This window comes from Protomyctophum parallelum (assembly GCF_964188405.1).
Source record: "Protomyctophum parallelum genome assembly, chromosome: 3".
Lineage (NCBI taxonomy): Eukaryota > Metazoa > Chordata > Actinopteri > Myctophiformes > Myctophidae > Protomyctophum > Protomyctophum parallelum.
Window position 1 is genome coordinate 9,093,117 of NC_139698.1, and position 7,379 is coordinate 9,100,495.

Below are 7,379 nucleotides of genomic sequence, written 5' to 3' on the forward strand. Positions count from 1 at the left end.
TCATTATAACCCTAGAGATCTAATCAGGAAGTGTGTGTGTGTGTGTGTGTGTGTGTGTGTGTGTGTGTGTGTGTGTGTGTGTGTGTGTGTGTGGGGTCATATTGGCTTGATGTTGAGGTCAGCGTAAACCTTAGCAGTGTTTCTTTCACTTCCTCTTTCCTGTGCATGAACTTTAATTCCTAGAGTTACTTCCTGTGTCTTCACACACACTGCAGTCTGAAGATGGCAATCTGACAAAAATATATCGAGTCATTTTGAACCAATAACCGATTTAACCCATTTTGGGGCGGGAACCCCTTTTGGTGTCTTAAGCATTCTGTGCTACTTCAGCTATTGCTCAAAATGGGTCTTGCCCATGTGGGATAATCAAATATTCAAGAATATTGTTTTTTTTACATTCAGTATATCAATGAATCAACACAGGAAATACAATCTATTATGGATTAGATAGTAGTTGCAAGGCTGCAGTGCAACTACTGATTAGTGTTTCGAGGGACGCTATAGCCCCTCCTATATACAGCTTTTGTCCCCACACGTCTCATATTTGCCATTGACAATGAAAGGAGAAATTAGGTCAAATGTCCGCCAAATATGACGTACATTTTAACCAACCAGTCACATAAATTCAGTTGATGATAAGATGATGAGAGCGCCCCTCACTTCACACGGGTGTGATTTTTAATATATCAATGAATCGATGAACCACCCATTCTGACCGGGCACCCATTTTGGTGTCAGCATCATGTTATGCTTTAGCTATTGAAAAATAGCAGATCTACAAGCTCATATCGCGCCACAGAGTGGCTCGATACGAGCTTGTAGGTCTGCTATTTTTTGAAAAATCGACATTTTTAGAATCTGATCTCAGGTCAGAATGGGTTCATCAGACCAGTGTGTGTCCAGTGGAAACCTCGTATGAATCTGATCTCAGGTCAGAATGGGTTAACACCTATTTTATAGTTCTGCACCGCACATTGCTGTCCTGCAAAAAACAGCTCGTATAATGGGATCGAATAGATCTGCAAGAATAGAGCTTTTAGATAGAATTGAAAAGGATGCAATGCTACATCCCTATTGTCGTAGAAGACCAGACCTGGACATTACACGGCCCTTTGGCTGACTTTGACCGGCCTTTGAAAGGTTACTTGGAAATGAGAAAGTAAAAAGTAGGCTACTTTCCAATGCTACCTTATGTGTGGACTAAAACGGCATTGCTTTTATTTCGATTATTCACGTCGTACACACAATCGGAATCTTGTTTCCTGACGTGAATTGCATGTGCTTGACAACCTGTTACCTTCCTTGTCGTCACCCCTCAAAAATGTCTGTGCCAAAAAACATATTTTTCAACAGAATATGGACTACTAAGCATTTATTACTGCTTTTTATATAGAAATAAAATGAATATTATGGAGAATTGAGTTCAGCCTTTTGGCTCTGCCCTCCACGATATTTTCTGTTCCTCATTTGGCCCCTTTGGGGAAATAATAATTGCCCACCTGTGTCGCACCGCGGAAGAGGGACGTAGAGCGTGTAGGTAGAATACATCTACAAGAATAGATCTCGTAGAAAGAATACTATGCTAGAACGGTGGTATAGGATGCTATTTCTTGACAGAATGGGTACGTAGAGAGCTTGTAGTTACATTAGGGTCACTAGGGTTCATCATGTGCAGCCTGTGTGTCCCCCAGGATGGAGTTCACACACTGATAAAAGTTCTCAGTTTGCAACAACAACCGACGTTCAGTCATTTGGAATGGATTCCATAGAATTATATTTTGTGGAGCATTGAGAGATATTTTTGGTTATATTATTACGATTATACAGCCTTTGAAGTGGTCAAACTAGTAATGTATATATATACTCATCTTCCACAAAACTGTCACAGATAATTTTCATAAAAGCAAAGTATTTTTTACAAGCCTCAATCTGTGATTTCTTCACCTGGTTGGCAGTATACGTAGAACAGCAGTTAGTAACAATATTATTACTAAAACATCATAATGTTATTGTGTTCATTGCTTAGGAAACACGCGCTAGTGTGCGGGCGTTGCCGGGGGGGGGGGGGGGGGGGTGGTTGTCCTTTTGCACACTGTCACAAATCGCACAACATTCTTCTTCAGTTGTGAGTTTTTGAATTTTATGTGAATTTGTAGCAGCAGCACTGGTGAATATTCATCACCATTTACCAGAGGGAAATCTCAAATCTTATATAAATCGCATCTTCTTATAAGAACTGTTGATCCAAAAATAAACATTATAATCCTGTTCTATCTGAGGATTTTTCTATAATCTTCAGAGAGTTAAATAAACATTTGAATGTAAGGATTGAGAGCCACACTGGGAGGAGGAGAAAGTGACAGATGGGGACATGTTTTGGTTTCCATCTTCTTTTGAAGTTATCGTTATTCATCTGAATATATTTTGGGGAGAGAGAGAGAGAGAGGAGAGAGAGAGAGAGAGAGATGGGGGGGGGGGTGTGTGTGTGGCGCTGCTGCTGCTGGATTCCTGGCTAATCTAATGTTCACTATCACACACTGATTTAACTGCAATCCAATTGGGTCTATTCCTAGACCTGTCACACACTCCAACCTGGATTTGATTAAAAGGTTCTATTTGAGAACATTCAACGAGAAAGAAAGAACTTAATTTCATCTAGTTAACCCATTTAGACCTGAGAACTTTCTACATTAATGTCTTCTAATCTAAATCATGACAGTTTTCAGAAAAATGTTTCTTATTCATGTCAAGGGAACCCCCGGAATTATCTGTATTTGGCCGTGGACCACCATCTGAAAATACAGTATGTTGTTCCGGGGACCCCCCCCCCCCAGAAGCGACTGTGGCTCAAGAGGTAGAGCAGGTCGTCCAATGATCCATGGGTCGGCGGTTCGAATCCCGGCTCCTCCTGTCTACATGTCGAAGTGACCTTGGGCAAGACACTGAACCCCAAATTGCTCCCGATGTGCTGGTTGGTACCTTGCATGGCTTCCGCCGCAATCGGTGTATGAATGGGTGAATGTAATGCACAATCTATGTAAAGCGCCTTGGATAAAGGCGTTATATAAATTTCACCCATTCTCACCTACTGTATCTTCATATATTTGGTCTTCACTTATGCTCGGATGAACCAATCACCCGCCGTGATCCCTGCGACACACCCGCCCTGCTAGACCAGAAATCAAATCACGCTGGCCAGGCTACTCAGACTGTTACTTACAGTAATACAGTTATTTCATCAGTTATTACATAGCAGTATACTATTGAAACTTTTACTGAAGTAACTTTTTTTCACCACTGGCACTACAAAAAAAAGTTTGTTTTGTGCCGTCTTGCCTAAAATGTCTCGACCGGGAGAGAGGAGCATTTAACCCATTCTGAACGGGCACCCATTTTGGTGTCAGCATCATGTTATGCTTTAGCTATTTAAAAATAGCAGATCTACAAACTCATATCGCGCCACCGAGTGGCGCGATACGAGCTTGTAGGTCTGCTATTTTTGAAAAATCGAAGAGCGACTGACATTTTTAGAATCTTATCTCAGGTCAGAATGGGTTCATCAGACCAGTGTGTGTCCGGCGGAAACCTCGTATGAATCTGATCTCAGGTCAGAATGGGTTCATCAGACCAGTGTGTGTCCAGTGGAAACCTCGTATGAATCTGATCTCAGGTCAGAATGGGTTAAATGAGAGGCAGGATACAGCATGTTTATGTGGAGCTCTGCCTGCAGCAACCTTTACATTTACATTTCATATCAAACAGATCAAGGCGTGAGTAATAAAGCAATGGCCATTTACTCTACAGAAGTACTGTGTTAGTGTGTTTAGCCTACAGTACGCACGCACACACGCACGGTCGCACGCACACACACACACACACTGTTGCAACACTTTTTTGCAAATCAACGCTCCCCTACTTGATCATACTACAGCGTCACGCTAAAGTATCCAAAGTAGCAGATCTACAAGCTTGAACAGACACACAGACAGACAAATGTAACTTTATCAATGATAAAGCCGAGGAAATCAAAAACAATCCTCGGGAGCTATGGAAGTTACTAAACAACCAACTAGGCTGTGGTCGGAAACTAAAAACCAGGTTTACTAACATAAACATCAAATCGAATAACACCCTCATCACTGACAAACTCGATGTAGCCAACCACTTGAACATCTTCTTTACAAACATTGCAACAAAGCTGGTTAGCAAACTGCCCTCCCACTCTGGGCGTTTTGGTGTAGAGCACATCACAGCCTTCTACAAAAACCTTGGTGTTTGTAAAGATGATTTTAAAATGGCAATGGTAACAACCGAGGAGGTACTTAAAAAACTGAGTGCCCTCCAACCCCACAAGGCCACTGGCCATGACAATATTCCCTCCAAATTTCTCAGAGACTCAGCCTTTTCCATAGCTCCAGTCATCACCCATATAGTTAATCTCTCCATCAAACAGGGACAGGTCCCCCAAGATTTTAAACTGGCCAAAGTAACCCCCTTGTACAAAAAAGGGAGTAAATTAGAACCCGGCAACTACCGCCCTATTTCTATTCTAAGCTCCATCTCGAAAGTGATGGAAAAAATAGTCTATGAACAGGTTGAAAAGTATCTTGCCACTAATAAATTGCTGTACGAGTTCCAATCTGGTTTCAGAACATCCCACTCCACTGACACATGCCTCCTCTATTTGAGCGACCACATCAAACACGAGGTGGATGCTGGAAAATACTGCGGCATGGTCATGCTGGACCTCCAAAAGGCTTTTGACACCGTGAACCACTCCATACTGGTTAACAAGCTTAAAGCTATTGGTTTTGATAGCACATCAGTGAGCTGGATGCAATCCTACCTGGAGGGGAGAGAACAGATGGTGGAGGTGAACGGAACACTGTCCCCTCCCCTCCCAGTGAGCTGTGGCGTCCCACAAGGAAGCATACTAGGGCCTTTACTGTTCCTAATTTATGTTAACGACATGACTTCAGCTTGTGACTGCAACTTGTTCCTGTTCGCAGATGACTCAGCACTGCTGGTCTCGGACAGGAACAAACTGCAGGTTGAAAAGACCCTCAGCTCTGAACTCGGTAGAATCTGCACCTGGCTCGCTGATAACAAACTATCCTTACACCTGGGAAAAACTGAATCCATCCTCTTCGGATCAAATAGTAAACTCAGCAAGGCAGATGGCTTCTTGGTTAGAGTGGGTGACAATATTATCACACGAAAAGATGAAATTACCTACCTAGGTTCCATCCTGGAGGCCAATCTTTCCGGTGATAAAATGGCCACCAACGTAATCAAAAAAGTCAATCAAAGAACAAGATTCCTTTACAGGATCTCCTCACTGGTCAGCAAAAACACCTTGAAGACCTTAACAGGAGCCCTCGTACAAGGTTTCTTTGACTATGCATCCACCTCTTGGTACCACAGCACCTCAAAGGCCCTTAAAACAAGGCTCCAGACCTCTCAAAACAAACTGGTCAGGCTCCTACTTGGCCTCACCCCCCGAACCCACCTCACCCCTGCCCACTTTGACAGGCTGGGATGGCTTAGGGTCGACGACAGAGTACAGCATCTTGCAATGGGTCTGGTCCACAAGATTCGATACACCACCAAGATACCCATGTACCTGTCTAAATACTTCCTTAATGTAAACGAAGTCCACACCCACAACACCAGAGGGAGTGCAACAAACCATGTACAACCCAGATTCGGCACAAACAAGGGACTAAATTCTTTTCGCTCCTATGCCACCAAAATGTGGAACGCCCTACCAACAGTCATTAAGACATGTGAATCCCTTGACTCCTTCAAAACCGCTCTCAAAGGGCACCTACGGATGGCTGCAATTCGAAACTGGCCTCTGTAAAATCTGAATCCCCCCCACCCCCCCACCCCATTTTCCCTCACTTTATATAGTATCTTTTCCCTTTTTTGCTTCCCATATGATAAATTCCTGTTCTGTTCTTTACCTACAGAGAAATGTCTATTTGTATGTCTCTAAATGTTTGTATGTCTTTAAATGTTTTGATGAATTGAACAATGTGGACCCTGTTGTAAACAAGTGTAATGCTTAATTGGGTCGTCCACTCACAGTTGACAGTCTTTGTATTGAGTTTGTGCTTAAAATGTACTGTAAATTCTACAAACTGTTAATAAAGATTTCAATCAATCAATCAATCAAACACACACACAGACAGAAATGATCTGCAGGGTCTCATAGTTAGTGCTCATTGCGTTCGCAATCACTGCGTTCGCAATAAGTACCCCAATGCAGGATTCACAATTGCACATTTGCAGATACAATACACTTGATCAAAATGCAACAACAAAAAAAAGGCGCCTATACATTTCTGGTCTTGTGAAATGTCAGGGGCTTGCTTTAGTTTTCTCATGTCCTCTCTCTGCATGCTGTGCTTTCACTTTGTCCTACCTCTACGTCGCAGAGGGATCTATACCAGAGTGTGCAGCGGAGGCGCACTAATGCGCTAATAATGCAGACATTTTACCAGTAAAAAACATCGAAAAACTAACTATAAAATAGATATTATGCTATACACAGTGTAGGAAATGAAAGTTTAGTCTATCTATAGCAAACAACACATTGACCTGAAATATAAAAATGCTCAAATAATTTACGCAGGAAATAATAAAATTTCTCCCCCATCCCTCTGCATTGTGTGTGTGTGTGTGTGTGTGTGTGTGTGTGTGTGTGCGTGTCTGTGTCTGCGCACGGTCCAGGGACCCTCAAGGTCAGTGGCGTTAATTGTCGTCCCCCCGCTAACAATCGGTAGCACTAAAGGTTTTCAAAGAGATATACCTGCCAGACGAGTAGGATACAAAGGCTGAAAGTCATGCATTTGCATTCCAATGGGTGACTGAGGGTCACGCTCTACCGCAACGGCCAATCAGCTGTCCACTCATAGTTCTCAGGTCTTGTTTTTTGACCTCAGTGTATGGATCTTGGCCAGGCAGAAAATGGATTTGGTTCAGGCGTTCGTTCGCCTTATTGTAGACACGCCACTGCTCAAGGTCCCTTTGAGTGGTTTCTTTACAGGGTCCCCTCTCTTGGTCCTTTTGTTCTCCTGGTTTTGTGACTCAGACTGCAGGCTTGTTTCTTCTTGCAAAACAAAAAAAACTAAAAGGTCATTTAGATAAAGCATACCATTTTAGGCAGATGCTAGGTTCATTGTGGGCGACTGTTGGCTCAGGAGGTAGAGCAGGTCGTCCAATGAACCATGGGTCGGCGCCGGTTCGAATCCCGGCTCCTCCTGTCTACATGTCGAAGTGTCCTTGGGCAAGACACTGAACCCTAATTGCTCCCCATGTGCTGGTTGGTGCCTTGCATGGCTTCCGCCGCAATCGGTGTATGAATGTGTGTGTGG